Genomic DNA, 16,426 nt, shown 5'->3' on the forward strand with positions numbered 1-16,426 from the left:
TAGTCTCCACTAATGATTTATCAACAACTCTAATAATGCATTTCTCCCTGCTCCTTATTTGCATCACCGGCATGATTAAATCCATTATTTAACATTCTAACAAGCAAGAAATCCGAACATAGTTCCCTAACACTTCCAAGTTCAGTTATGTCAGAATTTTCTATGTAAACATACCTAGAAGTATGCTAGTGACTTTAAAATCTCTACAAGTTGGAGTTTTTTTTATGCAAAATTTTGAAAAATCGACTCAAAAAGGCTAAAAACCCTATATGCAAAATATCCAAACACTCCCCCACACTTAAACTCTACATTTTCCTCAATGTAATTGACTCGTCCTAAGTAAAATCAAGGTGGGAAATCCTAATATGATTTGCAAAAGAAGAAAACTAAAAACAAAAATGATAGAAAATACAAAACCTATGGGTTGCCTCCCATGCAGCGCTTAGTTTAACGTCCTCATCCAGACCCCCTGGTTAACGTCCATACACCAACAATCTGAAAATCTGGTAGCCCACCCAGACAACAATATGCACTTCTAATAACAGCTTCATGAAAACATTAGCACAAGATAAATATTGAAGCTATCACTTTATTGAAGTTTCCCCCACACTTAGTCCTTTCTACACTCAGAAGTGGATGGAGAACATAAAACATGGGTACTTCAAAGGGTTCTTCAGCATGGCGAACCTGCAAACTGTTAGAATCAAACACATTAAGTGGTGTATACTTAGAAGCAAAATAATTTGTTAAAACTTTGGAAGCACAAAACTCCAATCCTAAGTGAGGTATTTTCCTAAAAGCCGGGTTAACAACTCGTTGTAAATCTACTTCAATTGGATGAAAAGGATCAACAGATATAAAATTATGCAAAGGATTAGAAAAACCTTGTATCAGATCCTCATCTTTTATCTCTAGTGAATTATTTACCTTAAGTATATCGTGGTCCTCTATCGAACTCTTAATTTCTGCTTCAACCAAAATTTCAGCATCATTATAATCCTTGACAGGCTCAATTGGGTCTTCCACGACTTCAATCAATTTGGTTTCATTCTCAATATCTATCTCTTCAACACTCTCATCATCTGAATCAAATTCCGCTCTCATGAACTCTTCCTCGGTATAAATTTTTGGGTATTCTTCACGAGTCTCAGTCGAGGGAATGATTGGGTCTACTTATTGCAAATCAACCGTCCGAAAAACATTGTAATCTGGATATTCATTGTAACGTTGATATGCGTTTGAGTATGTTACACCGTTCATAACAATGGTTCGGTCATACCAAGACTCCTCCTTTTGAATAGGCGAATGATCATTATTAAGATCCGGAGTTGTAACAACTTCATAATTGTTATATGGAATATCCAAAGGTTGCTCATCTTCAAAAAAATTGTTGTCGTCCATAGGAATTTCAGAGTTGTTTCGTTTTTGAGGCCAAACGTCTTCCTTATCCCTATTTTTAACGAGTTGGGCAATTTGTTCGTATAATTTCTCTGAATTCCTTTGAATTTCTCGATGTGATTCTTCCCAATCATAAGATTTCTCATGTTTTTCAACGTGATGCATTATAGTATTTTCTAAGCTAGGATAATTATCCAAGCTTTGCAATCTCCATGAACCTTCCTCTATAACGTTATCATATTTAGATATGTAATGTGGCATTAAATCTGCAAGACTAGAGGAAACATGATTAGTATCATAACCGTCCTCCCATCCTTGTGATTGTTCACTTATAAGCCTGTCATAAGATTGTTGACATGTATGAGAATATCCATAAGGTTCTGTGGGATATTGATCATAGCAAAAAATTGGTTTTGATTATACCCATAGGATGGTTGGTAGTTTTCATGTGCATGAGATTGAAAACCATATTGATTACCACTGTTGTATGTGTAATCTTGTGCTCCGTACTTGTTATTTCCGTAAGGAAATATGACGACTCACAAAAAATAGAGAAAATAAAACAACAATCTAAAACACAAAAACAAGTTAAACAAATAACAAATCAATTAGCAACCGCTCCCCGGAAGCGGCGCCAAAATTTGATGCGTGTCGTAACCATAACAAATTAATCAATATGTTTCCCACTAATTAACTGGTAATATATCGGTAGTAAGGATCGTTCCTACAGAGAGCTGTGTAATTGATATGTTATTTGAATCAGCAAAATAAAGTAAAAGACGACGGGGGTTGGATTATGGAATAAAAAAAAAATAAGAAAGGAAAGAGATGATCAAAGAATCCTTCTCCGTTACCAATCGATAACTGAATTAGTATACTTATCTATCTTTCGTTAGAATCATTCATTACCAATCGTAGAATAACAGCTAGATCAGTGCTATCCCCAAAACTCCTTCTATCACTGGATACGGAAGTTCTCGACAACCAGATTCTATTCAACGAACCACCAAGTAGTAGATCACTCAAGGTGTAATCCAATCGAACGCTTTAAGCTTTGTGAATTTAGGTTGATCCCAGTAGTTGAACTCTTAGATCAAGGTCCACTTGTTGATATTGTCTTCACTCGCAATTGCTCCACAAAATCTCTTTGCAAGGTCTCGCGATTTCTACTTGTGTAGAGAGTCAATCGACGATTACTTATCTCATAACTTCTACTAGCGATAGAACAATTAATAGATCAATCTGGTATGCATCCCAAATCAATCTAAGAATCACTCATAAATCCTAGATGTAGAAAAGACAAACAATGATGATTAAAACTTCGAATAGATTTATACAAAAAACAAAGCTTCATGCTAGCACATTGAAATCATCATTAATCATTGGAATTTAGGTACACATAGATTTACTAAAATCCATAAAATTGAATAGAAGAAGAAGAAAATAGCGAGATTCTCCCTAAAGGGGTAAACTCTAATTAACTTGGCTGTTCACTAGCCTTTATAGGTTTGTACTTTTCCTTGAAACCCTGATTCATGGTCAAACAGAGTTTCAAACTTTGAGAAAACAGGTGCTTCTGTTATGGTGTAACAAGGAGCATTGTGGCAATATGGACACGGCTTGTGATTGGTTGGATCTTCAGTGTGGACGACGTGGCTTCTTACAACTAACCTTACATGCCTTGTAGTACCAAAATCCCATTTTCCCGTACGCGCTAAATCTTTTCACTTGCTCGGAAATCTTATCATACTTATCATCAACAACAACTAGTTTCTCGGTCACGATACTGGTTCCAAATCCAAATCAAACTCGAGTTCCTTGTTCTTCTTAAACTCCTCCGTGAATTGCTGGTCATCCGGAGAATCATTGCTTACCCGTATGCCATCCTCGACCCATTTACAGATGTATTCCTTGTCCAACTCGAGGTCCAAATCTTCGTTCATCTTCGTTATGTCATCAGACCCACTCTCTTCTCTGACTCGGACTCAACCTCCATTACTCGCTGGTCATCACTGCCATGCATCTCAGTTTCATCGTCAATGGTAGCAGCATCGTCTTCTCATCAACGTTATGATCATCACTGCCATTGAGTTTTCGAATTCAAATACATTAATGGCAGCAACAATCTTCTTTTTGACTGCTCTGTATTCTCCATCTCGTTAACCACCATAGCCATACGTTCTTCACGATCATCTTCAGTTTCCGTTAACGGCAGTAAGCCAAACCTTCCCCGTTCGAACTCCATGACTGCCATCTCGTTCACTTCTCTGTACAACCCAAGCTCCATCATCACAACAAACTCGAGTCCTTAGCTTTTCATCATCGATATCACGGAATCCTCCAACTACAACTCAATCACCACTGCCGGCAATAATGGCGGCGTATCTCCTCCTTCCAGTTCTTTCCATGTTCTTGAGAACTCCATCTCGACTATGGCTCACATCTTCTCTGTTCGAGCCTCAACAAATTCTGCAAAACAACCATGGAAGTTGCTGCCGTGAAGAAATAACATGAAGCTGTCGACGGTGAAAGGCGGGTGAAGATGGTGGTGCCCCTAGAGCAACTGTTGGTGCCTTTAGTAATATTTCAATTATGGCTTCCCCCTAACTGGAAGACCTGACTGCCTTTAATAGCTCCTTTAAATATGACAGCCCCTCAACAGAGCGACTATCGCTTAACGTACAAGAAGGTGTCGATAGCACTTGTCATATGAAATGACCATTTTGCTCTTCTAGCCTTCCAAGTTTTTTTTTTGCCCATAACTTATTCATACGAACTCAGAATGACTCCGCTCTTTCGCTATTGACTTCGTCTTCTCGTCGTCTACAAAATGATGACTAGAAATCTTCAATTTGAACGAGTTACATTGGGTCTTTGGCCTTTCTTCACTTGTGACTTCACTTTTGTAATTATTTCCACTTCTTTTGGATGATTAATCTAATAATAAACTAGAAAACAATCATAATACAAGGTAATATGCAAGAAATATAACTAAAACCAGTACAGAATTGACACTCTAAACGTGTAAATTAAGCACTTATCAATTGGTAGTGTCAATATATTGACGACCTTAGAGAGTCGTTTGGGTATATACCCCCGACAGTAAGACCCTACACTGAGTTGTTCCGTAGTGTGGATTTCGACCACTTGGAGAAACAAACAGACAAACGAAGGGTATAAGATGGTTACCTGATTGTTTTGAGCTTCGGGTTCTTCATGTTGAGGGTTGGTTCCTTCATCTTGAGCACTAAGATCTTCATTTGCACCATTATTCAAGACTTCATCTACTAACATGTCTTCATCATACATCCAATCCAAATGGGAATGTAAGATAATCTCACCATCAACACAATCATGTTTGTTATTTGAAGCTTCACCAACATCATTTCCTCCACTTGAGTCACCTATTTCTAAAAACCCTAAGTTTTCCCCCAAAGACTCATCTGCTTCTTCTCAACACACAAAAACACAATATTTTTTTCCCCAAATTTTAATTCTTAAATCTGATTTTGACTTAAACACACTAATTAACTTAACTTAACTATTTATTAGGACTAATCATTTAGAGGTAGTTTAGACATTTCAAAAAATTAGATAAGGGATGACTAAAATTAGGTTTTAATAACATATTTTGTCCTATAATGGGAGGCCCCCAATTATTTCTTGAGACCCCCAATTAAAGAGGAAAATTAAGTGTGCTTGGCATACCCTGTTCGGTTGTTCCCTCGCGTCATAAAAATCGATGTTACAACAATTTTTAAAGATGGGCACATACCCCAGAATTAATCAATCCCTTTAAAATTCTAAGCCATGCTCGCACGATGAGATATCCATCCTTGGGTGAGCATCACCGCCCCCTTAAATTGCTCTATTTCACTTTTCCTTAAATTCTGTTCATGTAACAAGTGAATACCGTTTTTTTAAATGAAAAAAACGAAAATAAAAAAACTAAAAAGCAGCCTTCGCCGAAACAAAAAAAAAAAGAGAAAAAGAACTGCCAGAGAACAAAGGAAGGTAAACTCTTTTTCTTCCTCGCTCTTTTCATTCTTTCTTCTCCTTTGTCCCTGTTGATCTATTATATGGCAGGTAAAGGTTTAAACACGTAGAAGTGTTTTTGCAAGTGAAGATATATCTGTCCAAACATATATGGTATTTAGGGTTTGTTCCTTTTCTCTATTTTGTTTATTTTTTGTGGACTCGAATTAGGGTTCTAATCATATTTATCCAACTAACGAAAGCTTTAAAGAATTCATTCAAGGTATTATTTTGCTGGAAGGGTTTCAGTATCAGTTATGGAATTGATTACAATTGCAGATGATCACAATTTCTGAATCCTGAAATTCATCTCCGTGGTTCTTTCAGTGGACATAATATCTGTTTTGAGAAGGGTCACAGTTGTAGAAATGGGATTTTAATAATTATTGAAATCTCGCAACATAATTGACTTGTAATGCATTTGATTGTATTTTTGGTTCTGTTTATTATCTTCTTATTGGTTCTCAGATCATCGAAGTATTGCGGATGGAAATTGAAGTATGAAGAAGATTGAGCGACCAAGTTGAGGTAATATTCCCGACATCTCTCAAGACAGGCCTTTGAATTAATGAAATTCGAACTGACATGGTTTGTGAGCTTGCTTAACATTTGGATCTTCTGGCTTAGACGTTCTTAGCTTACTTTAGTGTTTGGGTCTTGCATTTCCTTACAACCATTTTAAGGCAATTGAATTTAGTTACTGATGATCACGTAGTGAACCTACAATGAACTTTTTTTTTTTTTTTTTTACTGTTGGCTTGGTTTTATTTTACATTTGATAGTTATGCTAAGTTCATGTCTACTCATTACTTTAGTTATTGTTATTTTTGTTTTGAGTATATGCTTGATAAAGGACCTCCAGGTATTTTCAATCCTAAAGACATCTCCAACTTGGATTGTAGCCTGAAACATGATAGTTTGTTTGTTACTTTGGTTTATAAAGTTTGTAGGGGTTGTCATCTGATCATTTTTTTATATCACAATTTAACATTCTTGAGCGTGGTGGTGGTGGACTTAGGAAGGGTGTGATGCAGAGAGCACTGCAGTTAACCTGGGATCTCTGTGATTTTTATCATTCCTCTTAAAATGTTCACTTTGGGGTTTATGTTAAAGTCCGTACTTTTATCCATTCATTTCTGATTGTATCAATGGAGCTTTTATTTCCAGGGAAGTTACCTATAGATTCGTACCGAATGGTACCATTATTCCCATTACGAATGAAAACATGTCTATATGTTAGGATATGCTGGACATTTAAGCATCTTAATGCATACAATGGTATTTCTCAGCACCCACTCCTCATCCTCAGCTCAAAAAATATTCCCACTGTAAGCGATGTTTGACTTCTCGATATATAGTTGTCAATGCTTTTAGTTTGTTAGATAAAATGTCTAACTGAAAATTTTGTGTAACTTCTCTCAGGGTTCCCATTGCAAATTCCTGAAAGTTTGCTATTTAGGTGAACCCTTGATATTTTTAGAATTGACTAAACAGTGCTGGCTTCTGGAAGTATATGTGTTCTGCCTTTGAAAGGCAATATAATGGGTAAATGATTAATAAGTAGATGAGGTAATCAACCTTTTATTTATGAGGATCTTTTTTTTTTCTTTCTATAGAAAATCTTGAAGACTTTTCTTTTTTTCCATTTAGTGAAAGTTTAAAGGTCATAGTGATACACTCTTTCTGTCCTAAGGAGTTCTCTGAGTCTTCAAATAGTGTCTCTTAAATTATTTTTCTTCTTTTTTTTTTTTCCTTGCTGTGTAAAGATAGAAAACTAGAAGGCGAGAGAGTTAGAGAGAATTAATGAATATAATGACGTATGCCCATGAACGTCATTAGACTCGGTTATGACTAATCCGTGTATGGATATAATTTGACATTTCAATCTTACCTTACTGACTACTGAAATTCGTTTGTATTGTGAAGTTTTTTGGCGGTATGAAAAGAACGATATTCATGGTGTTACATCCTGTTTTGGATATCAGTCTTTTTATAGATTATAATACCAACTACTGTGAAGTTTAGGCTTTCATCAAATTATTATACATAAACTATAAACAGTTTTATCAAACACCCCTACCAGTATCGATTTTAATGGGTATTCATCCAACTGTTCCACTGATTATGTACAATAGTCTTTATTTTTGATAGCTGCTGCTCATGGACAATATTAACAATTATTTTTATTATGTCGATACTATTCGAGGTTTTTCATATTTGGTCTTTAATGGCTAAAACATTAAAAATCCAACTATCAAAAGCTTTAAAGAATCCATTCATATCTACTAAATGTCATATTTTTTAATATGCAGGTTGTTGTGATCAATTCTCGAAATATTTGTTAAATGTCATATTTTTTTAATATGCAGGTAGGTTGTTGTGATCAAATCCTAAGCGACGGGGCGAGGTGAGGCGAAGCCGACCCATACCAAATAAAAATCCTAAGCGTCAGAGCGAGGCGAAGCCGGGCTGCACCAAATCAAAAATCCAAAGCATTCACGAGGTGTGGCGAAACGATTTTTGAATCCGCCCGGTGCGTAGCACGGACATAAAATCTATTACAACAGTATTACATTATTATTCTAAAGAGTAAAGATGGGTCATTGCTTTTTTTAAGGAATATAAATTTTTTGCCATTTAATGAAGAATCAAACAGAAACCGAAACCAAACCGTGGAACATTGTGAAGTTATAAAGAGCAAGGCTTACCAATAATAAAGTTCTCCTGCATACCCCCACTTCTTTCTTCCATTTCTTCCCTGCATGATGTGATATAAACCTTCCACCTCGGAATGGTAAACTTTTAGGCTGGGTCGAATGGGATCCAATATACAAGATACGCATTATTGAAGTGTCGTTTTTTAGGGTACTGTTATCCTGATTTCCAGTGAGTGCTTCGTTTCACTTGGATCCAAAATAGAAGTAACCCAGGCATGTCCTTTGAAACTGCGTACGAAGCCGTTCCTAACTGCGTACCATCGAGTATTCTATGGAAATATTCTTCCACACGCACTTGGGAACTGCGTGCCACGGAGATTAAATTCTAAAAAAGCATAGAGTTAGGTCTCATAGAGAGTGAGTGGGGTGTTGGGAGCAGTTTACAATGTTTTGGTGCTTGACACGTCTATTGCTCTCTCAAAGTACAAGTCTCTATTAAACTCTATGGAAATATTCTCCCACACGCACGGAACTGCGCATCTAGAAAGAATTTTGGATCCCCACTACGTAAGGGCGTTGTATTTTGGTGACATGGATCCGGTGAGAAACTTAAATCTTGACGTACCATTAGACCCAGCCTTGGGACTCAAATTTGGTCCCGGCTAAACAACCATGCATCGGTTCATAAGTCTTACGAATTTGGTTGGCAAATAAAGTCTTACGCTCTTGCTTGACTAGAGTAGAGTACTGACATCTGACAAACTAGAGTACTGACATCTGACAAAATGTCACTATTCAAAAAGGATTTTGATAGTTAGATTTTATTCAGGAAAAAAAAAGTATGATCAATATTGGGGACACCAGTCCTGCTAAGGGCTGATAATGTTTCATATAGGACAAAAAGATCTCACCGATCCTGACCATTGGATCGATGAAATGGTATCAACACGTATTAGGACTGGCATCCTCTTTATAAATCGTGGAAAAAAATTGAAATTGGCAATTTCTTTTGTCAATTCTGCTATAATGATACGATTTAACATCTTCTTGCCATAATAGAAAGATCATTAACACCCCGAATCGAATTTACATTCTCTCTCTCCTCTCTCTCCTCTCAACGGCTCTTTTCCTTCGTCTTCTTAATTTTTCACCCTACCTGAATTTTCTTCTTTTTTCGATGGTTTCTAATGAAGCGTGAGTAGTAATCCTGCTTGTGTGTTCTCTGAGCTAGAGGGGACAATATTATGGGAGGGGAATTATGGGTAACTAAGAGCTGGAATCGATATTTAGTCTAAACAACTTTGAACCGGAAGCCGAATTTCTTTTTTTCTTTTTTGGGCCGAGTCATTGCAGGAACATTTACGCATAACATGCATTTTATTTCATTCTTGAAAGTATCTCATGTATTAAATTCTATTCTAGACATCTTCTCTTGCATTTTTTTTAATCTTGGTATAGGATATCCCTGGAGTTACGTCGGAGACCTTTCTGCTGATTATTTCTAGGAGAATCTTGTTAGAATTTTAATCACTTTTTTTATTAGTTAACCCATTCTTTTAGGATAATTTATTAACAATCCTGATTATGATTGCCATGGCTCATTCCTTTAAAGCTTTATTCGGTTATGAAATCTAATGTTATAGTGTGGATGATAAACTGAGGAGGTTTTCTTTTCGTATTAACCTTTACCCTTTCTATGTTTGTTCGGTCTGTTTGAACCTTTTGGTTCATTCTTTCTTTGGGAGAGAACTTAATCAGATAAACTCTGGTTTCTTTGAGAAAATCTTCTTGTCCATCCCTCTCTAAGTCTTTTGGTATTCTGATTAGATTTATATTGAAAGCTCCCAATCGCTTTGATCTAAATGTTTTAGAAATACTTATAATTAGAACTCACAGACATAGTAACGGAATTGCTAGTCCTAGTTCATAATGCTTAATCCTATGAATACATGGGATTTAAACTTAAACAAAATACAGAAAATAAATAAAAAGACTGATAAAGTTAAAAGGTACACCAGAAAAACAGGAACCACTTAATACCCCCTCTTTCTCTTCTTAAACTGACTGCACCCTTGAGGTTTAGATTTGCTCGACTTACATGTTTATTTCTCCTCTTGCTTCTGCGGCCTCGGCGGCTGCAAAATTTCCTTTGCCTTTGTTCCAGTTGTATCTTGCTTTCATTCTTTGCACATAGGAATACTCAAAGCCTGGAGGCATCTCGCTTATCAATATTGTTGAAGCAATTGGTAAACCTAGGGACATCTGCCTCTCAGTTTCTTCTCTTACTTCTTCATCCAAGCTTAATTTGACAGTTGGACTAAGATTACAATATGCTAAATACTTTGCCTACTCTGCATGAAGAAACAAGTTAATTCCACGTAAATAACAAAAATAGTATTGAATCCTATGGAGATGATCATCTCTGCATCACATAACTCTAGTCATTGATATGGGAGAACCCTCAGGAATTATTTCATGATTACAAGCCATTAGAAGACTTTCTGGAGATTAGTGGATGTTTTAAGCTTCGTGAATATCTAAGGATTATCAGTGTTGTAATGCTTCTAGGATTAGTAAAGGTTCTCCTTTTATAAGTAATTTCAAGATGCAATGTTCATTGAATTTAATCTTTCCCTGTGAATGCATGCTCTCATCCTCTTTTCTTGGACTTATCGACATTTATTGTCTTCTCAAAGCTTTACGTTTCCCTCTTTATTGTGAATTCCTAGTCTCAGTTTTTTATCTCCTTTGCTTCATCAGTATTAATTTATCTGCATTTTCCTGAATGCGAATGACTAGTAATATATTTTACTTCTCTAGACTGTATTTCATCTTTACTAGATCAGTCTTAGGTTACTAGGGTAAATCGTTTCGAACAATATAAACTTCTGCCATCGACTTGATATGTCTGGGAAACTTCTTTCTTTTATCCTCATGGTTATCTTGAGTATCCGTGTTTTCAAGTAATTTTAGGATGATAGGTCATTTTATAGGTGACGATCTTTGTTTCGTTGAATCTTCTCTTCTTTTTATGCTTGTGTCCAATCTCAAGATGGGGTAAGAATAAAATGCTTAGTTTCTTGCAAACTTTTTTCTGGGCATTAAGTATTAAACTTTTTCTATGAGGTGCCACATCCAGATTGACATTTTTTTAGATGACTTATCTTGGTGTAGTGGAATAGACAGATTAAATACAACTAATTAGAGGATAGACTTAAGATTTCGAAGTTACAGGCCTAGCTAATTAATTGAGAACTTAGCTGCATTATTCAAAGAGTGGATATTTTAAACCAACACGTATTGTTAACTTTATCGTTTATCTAGGACTATACCTCGTACTGGTTCTTACTTAAAAAAAATAAGACCAATGATAAGTTGTCGACAGTCCATTGGCCAATTTCAAATTTTGCATTTTCCTCGATTTTTGTTTCGATCACGGGATTACATTGGGTAGACGCATCTTTGGCGATCTAGGCTCATATAAAAGTTATGCACTTTTTTCATTCTTTCTTCATTCTCAAATTTTATTCAGCTTCTTCCTCTTTTATGATGAATACAAACCATGATCTCTATCAACACCTTAGTGGTCTCTCTCTGGCGCAGAGAATGGTCAACCATAGCAATATTGGTCTGCTACCCACTCCTTCTTCTTTTATTAAAGATTTTAGCATAAAACAATTTAGCATTCTGGCTAGGGTTTTTTCTAGTTATTTTACCAGAATGGGAAGTAAGGGGAGCTATTAAAAACTTTTGGGGAAGCCAGATTACTTTCCAAATAAGGGAAGTAGATCCAAACTTATTTATTATCACTTTTAGAAATAAAGAAGATTTCCACTGAATATCCTCAAACGGTCCTTGGTATCCTTTTGGTAATGTTTTAGCTGCAACAACGACTTATCAAGGAATGAAAATATCAACTGACATGGTTAAAGAGATTCCTACTTGGGCTTCCATCTTAAATACAAAGTTCGAACATAGAGTAGAAGAAATGCTAGGCTTAATTGCGAGTAAAGTAGGTCAAGTAGCTAGAGTTTGTACTGGAAGCGCTTCTCCAGATTATATTCCAAGAATACTGTTGTGGGTTAATATTTAGAAACCACTTGTCCATCATTTTCTTGTTAAGATAGGTATATACCCGGTTACTTCCATTTATTTCAACTTTCTTAACCTTCCTTCTAAATTTTGTTCCCATTGTCTGAGATTGGGACACAAGGTTGGAGATTTTGTTGTTAAATTAGGAAGACCTTTAGAAGATATTTACAATATATCTGTTAACTCTCCTTATCCAAGTGATGACATGAACTGGCTGAATGATGTTTTGGTTCAAGGTTGGAACCCCAAAGATAACTTCGATCATACAGGTGTACCTGTTCAAGTACAAGACTATCTCAACCAACCTGGTGTTAGATAAACTTTTCATGATATCTTTAGAACTTATGTTGATGAAGAACCTGCGTTGCGCGATGATGCCCTTGAAAACATGCATCGTGTCTATTCTTCCCAGCCTCCTCCTGTCATCCCTAGTAGTACTTATGATGTTCTTGGTCCTTTTATTGTTACTGAAAACTCTTCTTTGGATGAAGATGTTCCCCTAGCATCTTCTTCGGTTTTGGGCAAGAGAACTTTTCAGTTTAATATCCCTGAAAATTTTATACCGATTCCTTCGTCGGATGAACCGTTCTGATCTGCAAACTCGGAATCACTCCGAGTCTTAGCTGAAATGGAACCTGGTGCGATGGATAATCTCGATGATGGAATTGAACTGGAAGAGTTGGTTCCGGTTCAGAGCCCTTTAACACTTTTAGAGTCTTTTGCCGACAATTCAATTGCTAGAAGGTTATCTTTTTCTTCACCTGTTTTGGGAGAATCTCTTGAATCCCTAATTTCTCCATCTGTACCTGTAAACACTGATGGGAATTTCTCCAATTGCATTCATCATTCATCTAGAATATAATCTTCATTGCATACTCCTTTGACTCAGCCAAAGTCAACATTTAAAGTTTTAGTGCCTGATTTCATCTCTTCTTCTTCTTCATCGGAGCATTTATCTTCAATCCCCTCACTTGACGACAAGGTTGTATAAATTAATCAGTACGGTTCTAACATGGCTAATCATCGATCAAACTCAAGTACCTATCCACCAATTCCCTTTCCAGATTTAGTCCCTTCACAGCAAAACGAGGAGACACGGGTATTTCATACTGAACCCTCTAATTTAGCTTAATTAGAATTGTCCCTTGTTAATATATCTTGCTATTGTTCTTGTGATCCATGCTCGCCTGTACTCTCTTTATAGTATATTCAAATTTATCACTGCTATATATTGAATTTCACTTTCTGTTATCCTTAGAAGAGAACTTAGAAACAATAATGAAATTAATAGCCTGGAATGTGCAGGGATGTGGAAACCCTTTCACAAAAAACCATCTAAAACAAATTATAGATATAGATAGACCAACAATTCTCATTTTGTCATAAACAAAATCTCAAAGACACTTAATTAAATCTCTTTTGAAAGATTACCCTAACATTCACATTGTAGACCCAATTGGGAAAGCATGAGGCTTAGCATTAGCTTGGGTGGACGGTTTTGCTTTTGAAATAGTGCATTGGAATATAAACATGATCAACATCTTAGTTCACACAAATCATGAATCTAAGAAATGGCTCCTAACTTGCTTCTATGGAAGTCCATATCCTCACAATAGACATATAGCTTGGGATTTTTTATCAGAAATAGCTGAACAAGTTGAAAAAGAATCCACACCTTGGATCCTACTAAGGGACTTAAACATGATTTTTAGCCAAGAAGACAAAATTGGAGGACTACCTTTCAAAAAATCTGATAGTGAATACTTCCAAAATATTTTAAACAATGCTGGTTTGCTAGACATAGGCTTCTCAGGGTATGAATACACTTGGAACAATCATAGAGAATGAAATGTTAATATACAGGAAAGATTAGACAGAGATGTAGCAAACAATGAATGGACTACAAAATTCCAAAATTTTGAGCTAAGTCACTTAGTAGCTGTGGGCTCAGATCATTGCCCAATTTCCCTTAAACTGGATACCTCTGTTTCCAATCACAATTACACTTTCAAATACTATGATACATGGCAAAAGGAACTATCATGTATCCAAACCATTAAAGACACTTGGAAGCACTCCCTAACACAGGATAATCCATCAAACACTCTTACCTCTAATATAAAAGAGTTACAACAGAATTTAGACTTTTGGAAAAAGAATATTTTTGGTAAACCAACTAAAGAAATTAGGAAAATTTTACAACAGATAGATAAGCTTAATAATTCTAGTCATGTGTATAGAAAAGAAGAAAAAATTAAAGATAAACTTTTCATATTAGAAAAACTCTATGACACTCAAGAAACAATAGCAAAACAACAATCAAGAGATAACACAGTGCAGTTAGGAGAAAAAAACACAAAATACTTTCATACTAAAACTCTCAAGAGAAGGAAATGGAATAATATTGAGTGCCTTAATAAGAGCAATGGAAAGTCAACTTTTAAGAAACAGGAAATTAGACATGCTCTGAAAAAACACTATTCTAATCTTTTCTCTGAAGAAAACATTATTTCATCTGATAATATTAATCTCTTAACTAATATCCCCTTTATTTCTGAAGAGGATAACTGTAACGGACAGATAATTTTAGCTCCCGCCGAATCGGGATCCGACTCGACTAGAAAGCACAAATCCTCCATCACGTCACTCGGAAAAATGAAATAAAAAATAGTAGAGTATACTCTTAATTCAGAATTCAAGCAACAGTGGATACCAGGCCAATGGTAAAAATGAGAATATAAGTAATCATTTGTAGCAAATTATTCTGAAAACTAGACACCGTAGAATTAAAGAAGACAAAAGAAAATGATCTTTGCCTGCACTAGCTTATGAAAACCAACTACACCAGCTGATTTTAAAACTAAAGAAAAATTTTATAAGTAGTTATCAAATCTCAGATTGTCCCAGCACATTCATTTAAGTAAATGAGGGGTTTAGCTTAAAAGAATAATTGGGTATATAAGTCCCTTGAGAAAAAACAAAAAAACAAAGTACAAATGTCACTGCACAGAACACAATACTTAAGTAATAGCTCGCAATAAGATTGAACACTCTGTACTAAAACAAGACCAATTACCATCCACACTAGTCTTGTAGCTAGCATTTTGAAAACTCAATATCACACACGGTAGAAAACTAAAAGAAAGTAGCATATAAGACAAGGCCGAGTACACCAATAATTTGTAGACAAAGTTTCAGACCGAAGAATACCAGCGAGATTCAAAAATGTAACAATTCATAAGCAAAATCTACTACCCAGTGACAAATAAAAATAGCTAAATACTTTGATAAGAAGAGCTTAGAAAGAGTCTGTAAGAGAACTACAACTTAGTAATACACAATTAGGATAAACTAAAGGACAAATATATATATAAGAAGGCCTGTAATATTTCAGTAAAAGTGTCCCACTAGCAATCTCATAGACACCTGAGATCGTACTTTTTGTTGACGAATTAACCATTAAATGTACAACATCAAACACATCAAAATAACATGGGACAACAACATCAAAATAACATGTACAACATCAAACCGTAAGCTCTGCCCGGCTTACTGCTGTAACTTCTCTTCGTACTCTGAGGGAAAACAAAACAAAACGGGGTGAGCGAATGCCCAGTAGGGGTTACAGCAGCAAAATAATAATATCGACATGAATACAAATGCGTAAGCAAGGAGCAGCAAAAATGATAAAATAGAGAAAGAAATTCTTACACAAATATCATTCAAACAAGATTCAGAGCCATAAATAAATTTACTCTACTATTTCATGGCCAGTGCCACCGTCAGGGTAGTTCTCGATACCAGCCATTATTGCCGCAACGATTTTTCGGGTAGCCACCGAGGTGGTGGGTACCACTTAGGCCCGACGTTCCTAAAGTAGAGTCTAGTTCTTCCAATCGTGTAATGTAAACTCATGCATACATTTTAGAAATAATAAAATAGCTCCGAAAACAAATGATTAACCAACACAAATCCAAGCACAGTTTCAAACTTACTAAAAAGTCAGTTCCAAAGGAAAGGTTCAAGCAATCTTAGTCTGGCACAAACATGGAAAACATTTCCAACATAGTCATATTTGAAAATTCATCCAATGGGTTAAGTCTCAATTTCCGAGAAGCTAACAGTAAAAATGAAAATGCAACACCGTCTTCAAGTAAGTAGAAATAATCCTAAGTTAAGACATAAGGAACTAGAAGCTACCAATTTTTAAATCAAGTTCTGCATACATGGATTTTAGAGAGAAA

The 16,426-nt window shown here is 35.8% G+C and overlaps 1 long non-coding RNA gene across 1 annotated transcript; it reads left to right on the top strand.

Annotated features, from left to right (window-relative positions):
• The first annotated feature begins 5,832 nt into the window (after window positions 1-5,832).
• On the top strand, window positions 5,833-8,049 carry LOC113318230. Its single transcript, XR_003344354.1, has 2 exons — window positions 5,833-5,961; window positions 7,803-8,049. It is a non-coding gene; the product is annotated as an uncharacterized LOC113318230 (long non-coding RNA).
• The last annotated feature ends 8,377 nt before the right edge of the window (window positions 8,050-16,426 follow it).

The sequence above is a fragment of the Papaver somniferum genome, chromosome 10, assembly GCF_003573695.1.
Source record: "Papaver somniferum cultivar HN1 chromosome 10, ASM357369v1, whole genome shotgun sequence".
Classification (NCBI taxonomy): domain Eukaryota; kingdom Viridiplantae; phylum Streptophyta; class Magnoliopsida; order Ranunculales; family Papaveraceae; genus Papaver; species Papaver somniferum.